The sequence below is a fragment of the Opisthocomus hoazin genome, chromosome 11, assembly GCF_030867145.1.
Source record: "Opisthocomus hoazin isolate bOpiHoa1 chromosome 11, bOpiHoa1.hap1, whole genome shotgun sequence".
Taxonomy (NCBI): Eukaryota; Metazoa; Chordata; class Aves; order Opisthocomiformes; family Opisthocomidae; genus Opisthocomus; species Opisthocomus hoazin.
Window position 1 is genome coordinate 9,122,688 of NC_134424.1, and position 17,105 is coordinate 9,139,792.

Genomic DNA, 17,105 nt, shown 5'->3' on the forward strand with positions numbered 1-17,105 from the left:
AAAAAAAAAAAAGATGTTATCTAACAAGCTGCTCAGTTCTCACATTTACAATGGCTCTTCACCAAATGCCAAAGATGCATGCCGTAATAAAATAAGTAAGGAAGGTTAAATCAAAAGAAAGCGTCTTTTGAATTCATTACAACATTAGCCATATTACCAGCCCAGAAAAGCCTGAAAACAGAGAGCTGATTTTTCTCCATCTACTTCTGCTTTCATAGAGCAAAACTGCTGTGATAAACAGGAGTTCTCTCAGACCGGTTCATCCCTTACTGATACGGGAATAAATCTGGTGCTGCCACTGAAATCAGTGAAGCTGGACCCCTTTCAGCTGTAATGGAGCTTGGCCTTGGCATCTCTTTGCTATTCCCATTTTTACATTTATTCAATTTAGTGTCACTTGGACAAGAGGGATGGAAAAAAGCTCTGTGAGAGGATCTAGAAGAAATCTCTGATTTTTGACAATGCAATTGCCTGCACTGTCAGACCAAAAACTGATGTCCTGCCATATTTCTTCTATCACCCAGCAATCACCCGTCTCCTCCACAATGGCGAGACCCAGCACCAGAGAGGGGCAGAAGGCAGCAGGAAGGATTAATCCTGTTGAGCTCCACAACTTCCACATTAAACCCACCACTTCAGCCACTTACTTGTAAAAGACAAGGAATTTACAACCAATAATGTCATTTTTTTTAACCTTTTGCCTCTTCAGAGGTATTTAAGGAATAACTCTCAATTTCTGTGAGCGTGTTCCATCATTTAAGATACTTGCCAGTTTACTTCTGTGAAATACATACTGGCATGTACCTTATTCACATGGTATGTTTTTCTTCAGTTTGCCACCAGTCAGTATCAGAAGCCCGAGCAGTATTGACCATTTTTGGATGGACTGTTCCCAATGCGCAAACGCATTGCATGCAAAATAGCTCCTCTGTATTTTGCTGCCTGCCCATGATCTCAATGTCATGAGGAAAAACAGAGTGTCATCACTTTATGGTCGTGTATGAACATATGAGGAAAGGAGTGGAGACAAAAGAAGAAATCCCTGAGCTGTGACCTTGCGCCCAACAGGGAACACGCTGCCATATGAAGTGCAGAACCAGCTTGGAGCGCACTCTTAGGAAGCGGACACCATTGACTGCAGCACGTAAAAAAAAATGCGTTATTGTAAAAAAATCACAGATTTTAAAGGCCTGAGCAGAAGACTGGAATCCACTGCCGAAGTTTCACAACCACAAGCATGTCTCTTCTGTCTCTTCTTGTCCTTCTTCCCCACAACTAATTAGGAATCCTAGAAACCTCACTATCTTCTTAGCCAACTGCACTGAAAAAACCCACAACAAACCACCTTCCTTTTTTCTGTTTATTTGGCCTTTGAACTACTCTGCTGTGTGTTCAGGACACATTTTCGTGCTCTCGTCTAGAGACAAAATGGTTTGTTTTGGTTTGGTGTTTTAAATGGAAATTGAACATTCTTTTCTCATCACAGTACTCCAGAACTTGCAACGAAGAGGCAGGGCAAGATATGCAATAAAATTATGAAAGTAGCAACAGTAGCTTTGAAATATATACAGCTTAGATGTTACTGGCAATAATATTATAAGCCCTGAAGGCTGTAAGCTCTTTGAAGCATGAACTTTGATATGCCCAAAGGGGTGCTCTGTACACTTTGGATTCTGTATAAATAACAATCACAGTACACTCAACCCAATGACCCACTTTGTAGGTCCTGTCTGGCTTCTGGCAAATCAACAACAAACACTAAAAATGTAGAGCTGTTGCAAGACACATTGCTGCATCTTTTCCATTTTTTCCATTTATTCAGGTTTCTCCAAGTCATGGCTACCACTAAAAAAAAAAAAAAAAAAAAAAAATTAAAAAACCTACCAGCAATTTAGTACAAGACTGTAAGAAAACTTGCACTGGACTTGAACAATGTTTCATTTATTGCTGCTTAACCTTAAGTTGCAAAGAGTTTTATTTTGTTTGCTTTGTTTTTATTTCTGGTGACAGCTGCAATCAGTTCGAAGCAAGCAAATAGATGGAAAGAATCTGAAAGGTTAAAACTCTTCCTTGTGGGATTTTCTGTCAAAGTAGATCAATTCCTAACCTCAGCCTTGGCAGCACTCCTTTAATCTGCTGAGGTGGTATGCCTGTATGGATCCAGCTACGCAATGTTTTTGATAGCACGTTCTGCAAATGTGCTGTATTCTTCAATAGCATGAAATCAACGGTCACGTTATTTCTTTGGGGGCTGGAAAGCAAATACTCCAAGCATCTGTAACCATGTTTTCTCTGAGGTTATGGGGAGTAGGATCTCGTGTTTCTTTAAAAATCACATGCAAACCAGCACCACTTGTGGAGATGTCATTTCAGACTTCTATGGGATATAGTCTTCTTTTCCTTCCAGATGCTTTTCCCCTATTTTCCTTCTATTCACACACTATTCTCCCACACCTCACTATAACTGTGTCAAGATCTTAACAAGACCATTAGACAAGTGCCCAAAAGTTTTCTCATTTTGTGGAATGGTTCAGGCTTCAGAGCAAAACTTTTCTTACATCTTTTTTTCTTCAAGTTCTTAAAAAAAAACCCCACCTTGAATTTCGTGCTATTTTTTTTCACTTCTCTGTATCCTTCTTCTGCCTGTGTTCATAGAGAAAAGGTTTCTGAAACCCAAAATGTCAAGTTCTATCCCCATTGCTGTATGTCTCTGGTTTAACCGGCCTAGAGCTCCCATGCTGTTTGAGATCAGAGATTCACCCATACAAGAATCCTGTCTCTGACAACAGCTGATCTCTTAAAAGAAAGGAAGCAGGGGGGGAAAAAAAGCAGAAGGAAAAAAAGGTCAAAAATCTCTAGAATAAGTGTCCTCCTGACCTCCTTTATGATTCCATGTCATGAAGCTTGAGCTTATATCCTTCTACAAACTGTTTTTAACTTTCTCTGTTATATAATCGGAATTACAGTAGTGTATTTTTTATTATCTTATGAATATATTCCAAAGGAAAACAGCAACGAATTCTTCAGATTGACTTTACGTGCCACATTTCTCTTGACGCCTTAGCTGCAGAGTTAAAAGACCATACATCTGTAACTGGGTCTCCGCACTTTGGCCTCACCCAACACACACCTGCCAAAGCTGAGCAAAGCTTTTCTTTTCCTAAGAGCAAGAGCAACGAGCTTCCCCTTCCTCCTTCAAGAGGCTAACACAGAAGAAACATCACAAACGAAAATTTCTCAAGCACAGGAATTTCACACACGAACCCAAACCTGCTATGCTGCTGGTCCCCAGTGCGCTGCACAGCAAACGTTAATGGGACAGATGGAAAACCATCCTGAATTGCCCTGAAGTACCCAGAGTACCACTACTACAACTGTTATTTCCTGAACAAGATGCTTTTGCTCAAGACTGACTAACACTCTATAGGTCTGCAGTAAACAGGATAAATAATGCTTGCGTTCATCATTTATAATTGGAAAATGCCTGTAATCCTCTTCAGCAGAAATAAACAGGTAACTATCATGCTAAGCGCAAGGGAAAAGTCAACACAGAAATATCATTAAGCAGCCTCCTGTGCTAACAGAGCTCTCACCATAGGGTAAATATGGGATGAACATCACATGAGGAAGCGAAATCTCTTTGTTTATCATACCCTTTGGGTGACTTCAATACCTGGTGCACATGCCATTTGGAGTAGAATGAATGGCTTGACGTTAATACAATGAATAAAACAAGCATTTGCCATGTAGGAAAAGGTAATGCACAAGTGACCTCATTCTGCAGTCATAAAACAGAGATGTTCTTCAAGCAAAGTCGTGGTGGAAATCATTACCCTAGACAGGCTGCATTTACTTACAGCTCCCGCATCTAATGCAGGGACTGAGAAATGATTCATTCCTCAAGTGAACAGCAAGGTTGATCAGTCATGAACTCAATTGACAACAGCATTAACACCTTTCAACAACACAACCTGTTGTCCCCTTGCTTGAAAGTGCTTTTCCTACAGCCTTACCCTCAGAGTCAACCGGGTAGGAGGCTGGCCAGGGAGCTCAGCCCCTTCGCAGGACAATGTTATTAATACTCCAAAGAGGAAAGCTGCAGAGGAGGAGCAGAGCAGTAGTGTGACGAGAGGATAGACACCACCACAGCCAGGCTGATCATGCTAGTATGGGCACCAAGCCATAGCATGTGAAAATAGACTTTACTGGGCAAGGTACTGCTCTGTAGAAAGCCCCTGTATCACAGCAATACTAAGCTCAGCATGTCCTAATGAGCTAAAAACCCTCAACCAGTTCTCACACTTTATCATTCATCGTACATTAAGTAGCTGAAGCTCTGTGTTCATCTGACTGTTTTTTATAGGACAAACTCAGAACCTCCTGAAGCCTCTGAATTTACAAAAATCAGCAGATTTGTAAAGTGTTAAAATTTATACCACATGCTATATAATTTAAACCATACGCTAAAGTCATATAAGTAATCTATGACCTGTCTTTCTGCTGAAAATCGTTCTATAAAGCAGAAAAAAAAGTCTTGGACAAAAATTTTGAGCTTACAATGCTGATTTTAGGAACAATAACAAATCAAACCAGAAACACACAGGAACCCCCAAATAAACTACGAGGCAGTTAGAGAGGTCAGACAGCAACATCAGATCTTACCTCCAAAACCCTTGCCCAAAGGGCCAGGCTCCCCCCGTTTTCCATTGCGCTGGGCAGCCTCTCCAAAAGCCAGGTTATTCTCCCACCAACCAACGCGCGAAGGGCTGGGGGAAGCAGCACAAAGCTCTCTAATGATCACTGGTACCAGTCACCTTGTGAAAAGCAGGTGAATATTCATAGCCTGAACAGCTCACGAGTAAGGAATACACTTTCCTTTTAAAAATATGTTTAAATAGATCTGTCGTATTGAAGAAAAGGGTGTGGGGGAAAAAAGAACAGAAGAAAACCCACCTATTCAGAGCGATACGAAATACAAATTTCTCTTTCATTTCCACCTTAAAAAAAATCTGGCATTTAGACTTATTAAACTGTCAGAAATTTACAGCAACTGCTTTCAAGCTCATTAAATGGGCTCACAGACAGTACTGCAAAGCATCTCCAAACAAAGCAGAATGCCACAGTCGGCTATATTGAAAGGCAAAATGACGTGCATTTTGTGCAAGTCAGAGGAAAATGAATGGCAACAATTTTGTGATACAGTACCTGAGCCTTTCCCCTCCGAATAGTGATATAATTTACTTTTCTCTCCCAGTGCAACATTTGGCCCTTGACTTGGAAACTAAATCTTCAATCTATCAAGCCTTACCCATCTGCTAAGTAAAATGGCCAAGACAATCTGCATGCCTTGAATTCGATATAGCCAGCTGCTCCCCGAGTGCTGTGGCATTAACATCCAGAGACCATCCTCTTGTGCTGTAAAAGACGGTGTCTGCCAAGGATGAATGACTACATACTTAACCATGGCAGCTGAAGCCAGTGACAATGGCTGACACAGAGAGATGCCAATGTGTCAAATTCTGCTTTCAATTACAACGCTGAAAGTCAGGGGTAATATTCCCCCAACTGCGCGCCTTCAGCTCCCATTCAGCTTGTGGTTAAGATCTACAGCTCACCAGCCAAAAGACTCCAGTCTCCAAACACCCTGTACAAACAACTAAGAAGAAAAAGAGAAGTATTATAAATTAACTAGGTTGTAGAGACTGAATTGTCCTGTAGGGTTTCAGGACAATCAACATGGTTAAACAATTTATTCTCTTATCAGCTCAGTAGTGTTGGACAGATGCCAGTCCTCAATCTCTACGGGAAAGGACCTGATTTTCACTGTTGCAGAACAGAAATGAGAAGAATCCCATTAATGCGAACATTATGCCGCACAATATGTGTTTTAACATCACAGCAACAGCATTTCAAAGAATCCAAGACAATCACAGTCAAAAGAAACATACTTTTCTCAGCAAAGGGAAAGTACTTGGCATATTGCTCGTGAAACTCTTCAAATTCATGCCTTTGGAGCCAAATTATTTCAGAGCTAGCTAACAGCTTGGGTAGGTCCTGCTCGTAACCCTTCTGAACTATGGTGCTTGAATCCTGCATTGGTCTGCGGCACTGGGAAAGGATACACATCCTGGCTTTGTGGTATGCACCCTTCTGCTCTGCACCAAGCCTACTGTCTCATCTCCCTCTTCTCTCCCTTTTGAAGTCCACCTTGTAAAATCTGGTTGTGTATAAGTATCTCACTTCTTAAACATTTCTGAGTAAAAGGAAGCGAAAGATTTCAGCCATATCTGAAATGTGGATGCACAGATATGAAAAGTTGACATGTGCTTTGCTTTGAAATACAGTAGGAAATATTTATTTGGACCTTTTCAGGAGAACTGATGGGTGAGAAGGGATACTGGTCAACACCACAGCATGCTGAGCCGCCTGTGAAGGCAAGGAAACGCCTACAGAGCTCTCAACACAATGATAAGCCAGATTTGGCGCTCTTAAGTTTTTCACCTTCACAAGCACTAAATGATCCAAGAATGATGTATTCCTGCTCCTCCACAGATGATATTTTCTCCCATCTCCCCCATATATGCTATAATTGCACATCTCCCGTACGAGCTGATGCAAAAGGACAAATCTGGCCAAGTGCCTGCAGCCTGACAGAGGTGAGCTGGGAGACAGAAAGCATTTGCCGTGTAATGAATGGACTGCCCAAAGTAAGTATCTTGCAGAATATATTTGCCATGGAAAACAAGAAATGGAAACAGCCCCCTTACTACTTCAAGTTGCTGCTCACGTGTAAAATCAGAGAGAATAACAGGTACCCAGGCAAGATGTGACACTGAACCTTACGCTGGACACGCACTATTTCACACAGATATCGCCACGACCTTTGATTTTTTAAAAATGTACATTAAAGCTGAGTTCGCCTCTGCCTACAGCAACTGGTTTCAGGTTCAATGATTTGAAGGCAAATTCTGTCGAGTTAAATCTGGGTTTTGGCCTTCAGGTGTTACTAATCTTGTTATGAATGAAAATACACTGAAGTCCTAAAGGTGCATGCACTGGTGGAGGGGATGTTCCTGTTGTTCGAAAAGAGTGGGGAAAAAAGTTAATGAGTCTTCCAATGATTATTTTAAATAGAGTAATGGGTGTGCATTGATCCTTCTAGCTAATTCCACTTTGAATAATACATCATTCTGACTGAAAGCTTGCTAGTGATGTATTAACTTCATATTTCATCACAGATTTGGAGGGTATCTACAGTGAGATATTAACCAGCAGTGCCAAAGAGTAGGCTGCAGTGTCGTGTCCCCCCCCCCTTTTTTTTTAAAGTCCTAAAATAGTTTTAAAAGCTATTGAACTGCCTTTGTGGTCAGGTGTTCCGGCTGTCCCTCATCTTTGACTGAGTGCAATGCAGCTGCTTGCAACCACAGCTCCTCTCAGCCTTAGCTCACCTTCTCTGCTTCGTACTGGCTGCCTCTGGACCTGAGTTAGCTACAGACATCCTGGGATAGGGACGGGACAACCTAGGTTACAGATCAGCAACTTCCACTTTTATTACGTCCAGAAGGGATGCTTGAATATACAAGAAGCACAAATAGTCAGTCTTACACCAAAGGCTGGCTGAAATACCAGTGCCATAAAAACAGCAACGGGCAGCACAGGCTACCTCAGAAGAACGTACAACTGAATTTGCATCAGCAAGTCGCAAGGCAACACATTCACATAAGAGGCTGTCTCAAGAAAAGGAGGAGCACAAAACGCAAAGGTGGAGTTCAGTACTGCTTAATAACTCAGCTCAGAGTACACTGTGTTTGCGCACAATGAGTTTCTTTGTTAGCGGATAGAAACATTGATCGTGTGTTGTACACGTGCTGGCAGCTGACTGATCAGCTCGCTCCGCTGAGGGAGACTTCGCAGCCTCCCCCCAAAGCATTACCTCCATTCACTAGCACAAGATTTGCAACCACCAGGATGGTAAGAAACAGCCAGCAATGTATTTTCCTTTCTTTTTGTAAGCCACTCGTTTGCCCAAACTTTGACTCACTCCATTGATAAGGTAGGCGTTAATTTCCCCAAAGTATTCTGCCACTTCGAAAGCACGATGCAGCTAATTTACTGCAAGTGAATAGCACATTCAATTAACAAATTATTGAAATATCTTAATACACATATATCTGAGGAAAAACAAAAGATATCTACAGCCCAAAAGCACAATCTGATTAGTAGCAACAGAACATCTAAGATACAGAGCTCTGTAAAAGACAAAAATGTAACTGCAACACAGAGGAGAGACAGCTTCCGTGGCAGATTCTCAAAGCCGGGAAAGCTTGATTGATAGACTGTACCATCTGCAGCTGCGCCAAAAAAGGCTAGAGTAGCTGCAAGTTTATTTAAAGCAATTTTGGTGCACTGAGCCTACTTGTTCTCCTTTGAGAAAATAATATGATTTCTTCATACAGCATGTAGTCTACTTATTTAAGCAGCAGTGTGCAAGATCTCTCAATCCTACCAGCAGTTCAGCTGGAAAAATGACACACCAGGGGGTAACATTTTATCAGGATGGAGGCTATTTTATAAAAACCGCCATCAGTTATAAACTCTTCTCACCACCTGAGTTAAAGAAAAAAAAAAAGGAAAAAGAAGGAAAAAAAAAAAAAGGAGATGGGTCTCTCTTAGAATTTCCACAATCCGCCCAATTTACGAGACTGTTTAGCTAAAAATAACCATTTTGACCTAAGCAAGGAGGAAAATGGAATGGTGTAATGAAAAAAATACAACGAGCACTACAGCCAGACCATCCCACAACACCCACTCTTTGATACACAGCTTCACACATTTGGAGAGGCTAAACTCTCAACTACAAAACCAAGAATGGAAGCGAGCTTTCATTTTCGTCTGCTTCTGGCTTGAATTTGGTGCAAATGCATGCAACAGAGAAAAAAAATATCTTCAGTTGTTTTTTTAGAAAGTAGAACAATGAAATCTGGTGGCTAAACAAGAAAATAAAATGTGCTGGGCAAAATGCAAAGGGTGGAAGAGAACAGTTCAGATGAGCATCTGGAACCCCAGCATTTTGCAGGGGTTTGTAATTTAATTGCTCCAGCTAACCTTGCCTAGGATGCAGCAGAGATTTCCAGCCTTTTCCCTCTCTTCCAGCCAACACAAAGGATTTTGGTGAGAGAGGTCACAACAGTCACCCCTTTAAAATGAAGAAAAGGAGTCGTCTCAGCTTCCCATCATCTTTCATTCATTCTACATGAAAAGTCCTCATTTTTCTCTCTCCCAACAGTGCCCTCGGCTCACTTCCCCACAACAGCGGCGGCTCCTTCCAGCCCGCCAGTACAAGATGACTCAAGCCAGCATCTATGAGTCACAAACACAAAGGATGCAGAAATGTCAATTAAGTTACACAGCCACTTCCCCAATGACAACCACACCTCAGTTCACAATTAAATTAGAAATCCAGTGAAAGCAAATTGTTGTAGGGCAGAATTTTTCTCTCCTGCTTTGAAACATCAAACTCCAACATAGTTTGCTTACTGTTCCTTCTGCTTCATTTTCAAGGAGGTTGGTATGAACTGCTCTAGCGAAGCTGCTGCAGGAGTTTTTGCTACAGCAAATTCCGTGCATCTAACACAGCAGCCATGGGCTGGAAGGGCTCTCGGGCACCTTTGCAGTACAAGAACCCAATGTTAGACCAGTGGTGTTCATTAATAGCTTTCTGGCACAAGCGGACAAGCAAATTTGTCAACTGTGCTACATTTCTGTATTTGCAATTCTCTTTCAAGCAAGTTCTTTCTTTTTTATTTATCTTTTGTAAATTTTCAGCATCTTTTAAGTTCTTGCAGATCTGTGCAGCTTTGCAAAATGCTATGAACTTGCACAGTTCAATGCTTGCAGTACCTAAGGCGGAAAGCACCAGCTAATCCTCAGTTTCCTCACTCCTGCCTCCGCTCTCATTTCTGAGCTGCCTCCCTCTTCAGTCGCCCACCTGCCACATCCTCCTCGCTCTCTCTTCCCACCCAGTGAGCTGTTTTTGTCTCCTCCAACGCTACAGCATCCTCCCTTCCCAAACTGTTCCACATACCCCCCTGAGCACCCTCGCATGGCTCTGCCACCTCCTCCTCTCCACCCCTTGCCTCCTGCACCACCAAGGAAGCCCCTGTACCCTTCCACCCCCACTTGGATGCCTTTCATGGAGAGAAGGAAAAGAAGTAGCCTCGGCTACTGAGGGTGGTGAGTGGGCTCATCCAGGGGAAACATGGAGGCCAGCAGACAGGGTGCCAAGGACATCAACAGCAGGACTCCATAGCCAGCGGACATGAAGTGCAGGGGCACCAAGAGCCCCACCCTTGAGCCAGGGTGGGTACCAGCAGCAGGGCAGTCATAGCAGTAGAGCTCTGGGAAGCTGGTGAGATGAGCCAGTCCCGTCCCTCATCTCAGTTACTCTCAAGCCATTGAATTCAGAGTGGCAGGATGTGGCCTGCAATTTTCTCCTCAGCTGCTTCTAAGCTACTCAAGTTCCTGCAGCAACAAAAGTACAGCTCAAAACTCCCCTATTTCACCTGATGTAACACTACACACAACACTGAGGATCATATGTCAAGCTGTTTATTTTTCACTTGGTTAGAATGACCCAACAACTCACTCAGTTCCTCACAAAAACATTTCAACAAGTATCATGGCTTGTGTTTAGAGAAAATGGGGAAATTATTGTGCAGAAAAAAAGCACTTAGAATACAAGTGCATTAAAAGCCTGGGAAACATTCAGTTTGTGGCAGCAGTCTCTTCCTCTTGAAATACAAAGAAATACAAAAACTAACATGACATGTATGCTTGTTTCAAGATGTTCTACATTTCAGCAGTGGCAAAGTGAATGCTATTCAATCACTGTGAGTAGGTGATAGTCTTAAAGCCACAGAACTCCTCAGGATGCTCTAGCCTTCATGTCTCTGCTCCATGGGCTTCTTACAGCTTTCTGGTGCTCCTGTGGAGCATGACCCATCTATGGAGGGGGTTTTCAAGCTCTGTCTGTGGTCAGGAAGCCCTCCTCCTACACAGGATATAACATCAAAATTGCCAGGAACTCAAAATCTCAGGGAAAAGTACAAGAGAAGAAATAAAATGCAACTGAATACAATTTAAAACAAAACTTAAAACATGGTTAGCACAAAAGGTGCTCTTTGAACAAGTCTAGTCTGACCCAGAGTAGTGAAGATGCTTCCTGCAAGTGCGTGCACACAGGAACGCTCTCAGGAAGAGTCTTCCGTCTCTTCTCCTCTCACACACTCTCTGAATCGACTTGCCAGAGAATCTGCCTGTTAACTGGAGGTGTTTACATCCTTCTTTTTAACCTCTTCTGTTCACACCCCAGTGCTTTAACTCCCGGGTGTCCACAGAACACGTACACTGGTTATGATCCTACCACCAACGCTGTGGCCAGTCAGCTTGACCACCTGGGCTCCTGGTGCATGCTTTGCCAGGACCCCAGCTTTGGTATCCACCTCCAGAAAAGTTTCTTTCTTCTCTTCTCAGACCCTGGCAGGCTGCACGGCACCACCCTCATATGACCACCTGCGACTGACACCACAACCTGCACTGGGCTTTTCCCTGCTTGAGCTGGTATGGAGCGAGCTGAAAAGCCAGTGCTCCGTAAGGGCAATCCTCTGAGGGCTGGCACAGAGGGACACGTTCACTGCCAGGCTGCACAGGCAGCTCTCCCCAAATGCCTGAGACCCAGCCTGGTTTGAACTCCAGCCCAGCTGTAACCCCCCTTCGAGAAGCACTGCACCAACGGCTGCTGTGAGGATGAGAGGGTTTCCAGAGCTAACGGCAGCAAGCACCAGAGCTGGAAAGCCTGATGCCGTAGCACCCCACGTTCTCTGCAGACTGACCTGTAACCCCAGCGCACTGGTAGGACGCACCTGCATTTGCAGCTCTGTCTACACTCATATTTAAGGGGGGCAGCAAACATTTTAATATATGGGATGATAAGGAAGGTATAAAAAAAGTCTTCTGCATTTAGGAGTAAGACACTAATTATGTGCCTCAGATGCAATGTAAGCAGCAATGAAGGAAGAAAGAGGGTATTTCCTAAAAGGCAGGCATAAGCTGGGCACTTACGACATAAATGCAGCATTAAAAAAAAAATTGCTTCTGACACAAGAACAGCTGACAGAGATAATCTCCACAGCTCAGCATGAATTTATATAGCCTTTCAGCAACTCAACTAGACGGGTGTGGTAGCAGCCAGCTGTACTGCATGCACAGACCAAGTTTCTCTAACACCCGAGTGCCCGTACAGCCCTGCCGCACACCGAGGTGGTGCCACGTCCCCAGGCATCAACTCCGCCGCCCCCCCCCCCCCCGGCATCGCCGCCCTCTCCCACCACCATCTGTCCACAGTGGGGTATTGGTATCGCCCTGAGGGGTAGCGCCAAAGCAGGTCTAAATAACAAGCGAGTTCAGACTCAGAAATTATGGATGTTGCCATCCACAAAACGAGGACCATCAGACAGCTCTACCTAGACAGGTTTAAAAGCCAGCTTTACTTCCGGCCTTCAATTCTCTGTCCAAGTTATGAGAAGAGACACGTCTAGCCATAAGGCGGGGTGGGCCGCTTGCTATTAGAGAAGGTAAGCTGATTAGCTGAAATGTAATAAATCTCTGTAGATATCTGGAGTAGCAGAAGGCAACAGTTTGCTTAGCCATATCACTGGTAATGAGTTGGCAAGAGGAGAGCATTCCAAAATGTTAACCAAAATTTTAATTTGACTGGTATGCACTTTGGGAGAGTACTTTACAAAACTGGTTCACCCAAGATGGGGAACTATCTGTCTGCTCGTGTCTTCCACAAAATGCAGCAGGATAGAAAAGCACGTGGTTTTAGCAGTTTAGAATACAAAATGCAGGAAAAAAAAACATCTTCGAAAAGTGATTGATGCAGTCTAATCATGTTTCACACAAGAGCATTTCAAATTATGTTAGATGTTTTTATAGAATCTAGATGCGATAAAGAAGGTTTGTCAGGTGGTAAGGTAGGCAGGGGGAAGCAAGGAGTAAGAAAATAATTTTATGTTGACTGCTTCTAATACACAGGCATGTGCATAATACCATACAAACCACAGATAAAATACACACAAAAAAATTACTCGCTTAGCTGTTAGGGTTATGGAGCTTTAATACATACCCATAAAGCTGTTTTAAATATTGATCTGGTAGCATGATCCCGAGGGAAAATAAATACCAAAAGTGGTGATTTAATTCAATCATCCTGATTCCAGCATAACTTGATCCTATTTCTTCAAAAACCCAGAAAGCAGTAACTTAAGTGAAGCTTACAGATCAGCTAATATATTTACAGCCTTAAAATAACGAGACACACTATAAAATATATCAAGATCCAAAGTTAATCTCTTTTAGCAATATTCTTGCAGAAAGTAAAGATGAATTTTATGCTGAAAAAATCCATTTTATCAGAAGCAACACTCAGCTTTCTAATAACCAAGCAACTTTCTAATGTGGTGCATCATTTTACTTTACTCATGAACAACAGTGTGCCACATCTCCAGTGAGACCTCATCTGATACAGTACAGATGTTGCAAAACCAACAGCTTCTTTCAGAAAGCCTCTTTACTCTTGATAATGACTACGTTACAATGCATTTTTGATGTGCAGAAAGGGTACAGTTACAATCAGCAGCTAAATACTTTTCTGAAGGTATCAGCCAGGCAGCTTTTCTTTGGCTTCTCTGTGCTCTCAGAGCTGTGAAACACTTGCAAACACCATAAGCTCATAGAAAAAATCCTGCTCCATCTTGCAAGCCTCTGAAAACTCACTGTTCAGAGGTGCTGTAAACAGATTTAAGCAATCTTTATTTAACACATATTTCAATTTTCAGCATAGAATAAGATGGCGATTGGCATTCTTGACTCTCATCTATCTCCAGTAGAGCTTAATGTGCATAAAAGCACATCCCAGCTTCTTCGTTCGTTGTGTTCTGGGAACTCTGATACAAGCATGCCTGAAGTTACAACAAAGTGGGGTTTAATATTATTCAAACTGGGACCATTTACTTCAGCCATATTAGTGTGGTTTCCAGTGAATCTCGGATGTGGAAGGTACGTCTGAAAGCTACTAAAATTATACTGTAAAAGGGTTCCCAGGTTTACACACCCTCATCTCCACCATACGAACTTGAGGATTTCTGATTTAGATTCACAGGAGGTAAAACATCAGATACAAGGATTGCTCTGGGCAAGCCGCCATCGCGGCTGCAGAATTATTTTGGGGGGTGATATGCCATCAGCCTTATCAGTTCAGCCATCACCCATACATACAAACAAACATCTACCTCTGTACAAAGACATAAAGAAAGGGAGCAGACTAGACTGATTTACTTTCATTGCCTTTCTTTGACCACCAGAAAGAAAACCACCAGCTCAGAAAACGCTCGATAACCATCTCTCCCGCAGTTGTCCTGCAGCAGAGAAATGACAGATGACAAAAACCAGCAACAATTCGACCCTCTGGCAGTAACCTGTAACACTGGATTTACAGTAATTTAGGATAGATTATAATTAGATTACTGAGGGATATTTCCCTGCATGCTCGCTCTGCATCATGCGTAACGCACAGGAATTATAGAAGAAACCACACATATCATTGGTAATAACCGGGGTGGTGCTTACATGGACACATCAACCTGACACCAGCCCATGCTGTCCCCGAAAGGGGTAGGCAACACCCTCTGCTCCCAACTGCTGCTCTTCCCTCCCTTGCATGCTTCCATGCTTCCACATCACATACAAGTTGGAAAAAACACCGATATTTCAGCCGGACCTGTTCTGTGACTTGGCTAAGGACGGATGGAGGGGTCAGTGCAGATGAAGGCTGAATTGGGATGGCTACATAACCACCTCACTGGCTGTACAAAAATGACACGTTCCATTTATTTGTACAAAGTGAGCCCTAAGTGATTCTTACATCTCACAGCAACCTATTAACAAAAAGAGACTTTGTGAATGGAGTATCTGGGTAAACACTTCAAACAAATACATAAATTATGCATGGTCAGTATACTTTTTCCACCTGAGGGATCAAACTGAAACGAGACTAAAGAATTATGTTTTATTTGTATTAAAAATGTATTAGCTGCTGTCCGAGAAGGTTTTCTAGAACATTTGGTATGCTACCCAGGAAATTCTGTCTGAAGCTTGCACTGTTTATTATTGCCAGTACTAGGAGAAACTTGGCACTGTTACATCTGAGAACTACAGTAATAATTCTTCAGGCAGAACAGCTTAAATTTAATAAGAATAACTTTTTCATCTGAGCCAGAAGATCTAAAGGCAAAGGAAGCCCCAATTTTACCCATCTATTTTATATATTCAGACTTTACAACCAATCTCTCTTTTATGGCACAAAGTGAGACTAGGCAATCATTTATGAATAGATCCTGTGCCCACCTTCACTTAAAATGTGCCATAACACTAACTGGTAACCAGAGACATATGAAGACTCTACAGTCTTCATGGAAGATACAGAGGATGAAAACAAGTGCAATTTTTCTAATGAGTACACAAATCCTGTGCGAAAGCCTGCACAACTGGGCAACATGTGGACTGAAGAGCTGGAGTTTCCTGATTGAAGTGTTAGATTCCTCCATCTATGTCCCACGAATGTAAACTACATGTAATATACTTCATTAGTGCTCTGAGAGAGAAACGAGGTATGAGTCCTGGATGGCTACAGAGCATGGTTTTTGCAGAAAAAGAAATTGACTTAAATCTAAAAAAAGAGGTAGGCAGACAGGCATAAAAAATTCTCTTCCTGGAATTCAGGCTGGATGTTCAACAACGGGAGAAAACAGGGACTTATCAGAGGCAGCTGCTGTGTTTGGGAGAGAGGAGAAAGGAAAGGAGATGAACATACAGCTTTACATCTCCTTTGATTCTGTAACTAAGATTACTTCTAGCAAAACTCTCTGAAGACTTGGACAGCAAAAAATAGATGCTTTATTTCTAGCTTCTCTCTCTTTTTCTTAAACAAAAAAGGTCCAGTCCAAATGCACCAGATTTGGAACATATAAGAAGGAAGGGGATGAAGCAATCACTGCTATCACAGAGAGGAGAAAAGGTACTTGCAGCAAAGAAAACAAGCCACGTTCAGCGGCTTCTCAATGCTCAAAAACACAAAGAGAGACTCTACACGGGGCTGTCATCCCTTCCCGAAAGCAGACAACAGGCGAGTGATGGAGTGGGGGTCCCTCCACGTTGACCCAGCTCCCATGGCATCCAGCTCTAGCTTCTGCTTTGTGATGGTTGAGAAAGTGACGCATCCACAAAGCATGCCAGAGTAAAATGCAAAAAGCATTACTGTAGTTAGGGAACTAATTTGTTTTTTTAGCCTAATGGTTATAATCAGCTGGCTTCCTGAGTATCAATCTTCCTGAACCACAGAGGGGGTGAGATTATAGACTGACGGCTGTAATTTTTACGTATGAGACATCTAACATTTTCAGGAGTCTGGTAATGAAAACTCTACAAGATATTTTTCTATCAATTTAAAGATTTTTATGGCATGGCTACAAAAGTGATTTTTGGTTTTTTTAAGACAGGATATTTTTAAATCACAGAGAAGTAAATTACTGTGTTTAAGATGCTGACATTAGACACTATAAATATTCCTAAACTGACTCGACTTTTGAACATCAAGGGTGAGAGGAAGGAAAGGGAGGAAAAAGAATACACAAACGCATGCTGATTGAGTTCTTTGGGCAAGTTATTAAAATAAAAACACTAAAATATACAGGGACAATTATGAGCATTAAGGCTAACAAATCGGTATGTAATTTAATGAAGCAAGTTAATAATGGTATCCCACTTGGGATTAATCATAATACATTAATCAATTAAGAAGCACTGGAAAAGCAAAAAAGCTGCAAGTAAAAAACATTATAATGCTGTAAACTGAAAGATAGTGATCCTGACATTCAAATGAACGCAGAGATCTATCCCCCATGCAATGCACACAACCAGCTCTCATTAGTGTTTATGACAGATAGCTCCAGATATTGAGGCGGGACCCCATAAAATATACAAAGAGT

The 17,105-nt window shown here is 42.3% G+C and overlaps 1 protein-coding gene across 1 annotated transcript in view; it reads right to left on the minus strand.

The window, feature by feature from the left end:
- The window catches only part of PTPRG (protein tyrosine phosphatase receptor type G), a 412,574-nt gene that overhangs the window by 118,112 nt on the left and 277,357 nt on the right, over window positions 1–17,105 (minus strand). The gene's annotated exons all lie outside the window — the stretch shown is intronic.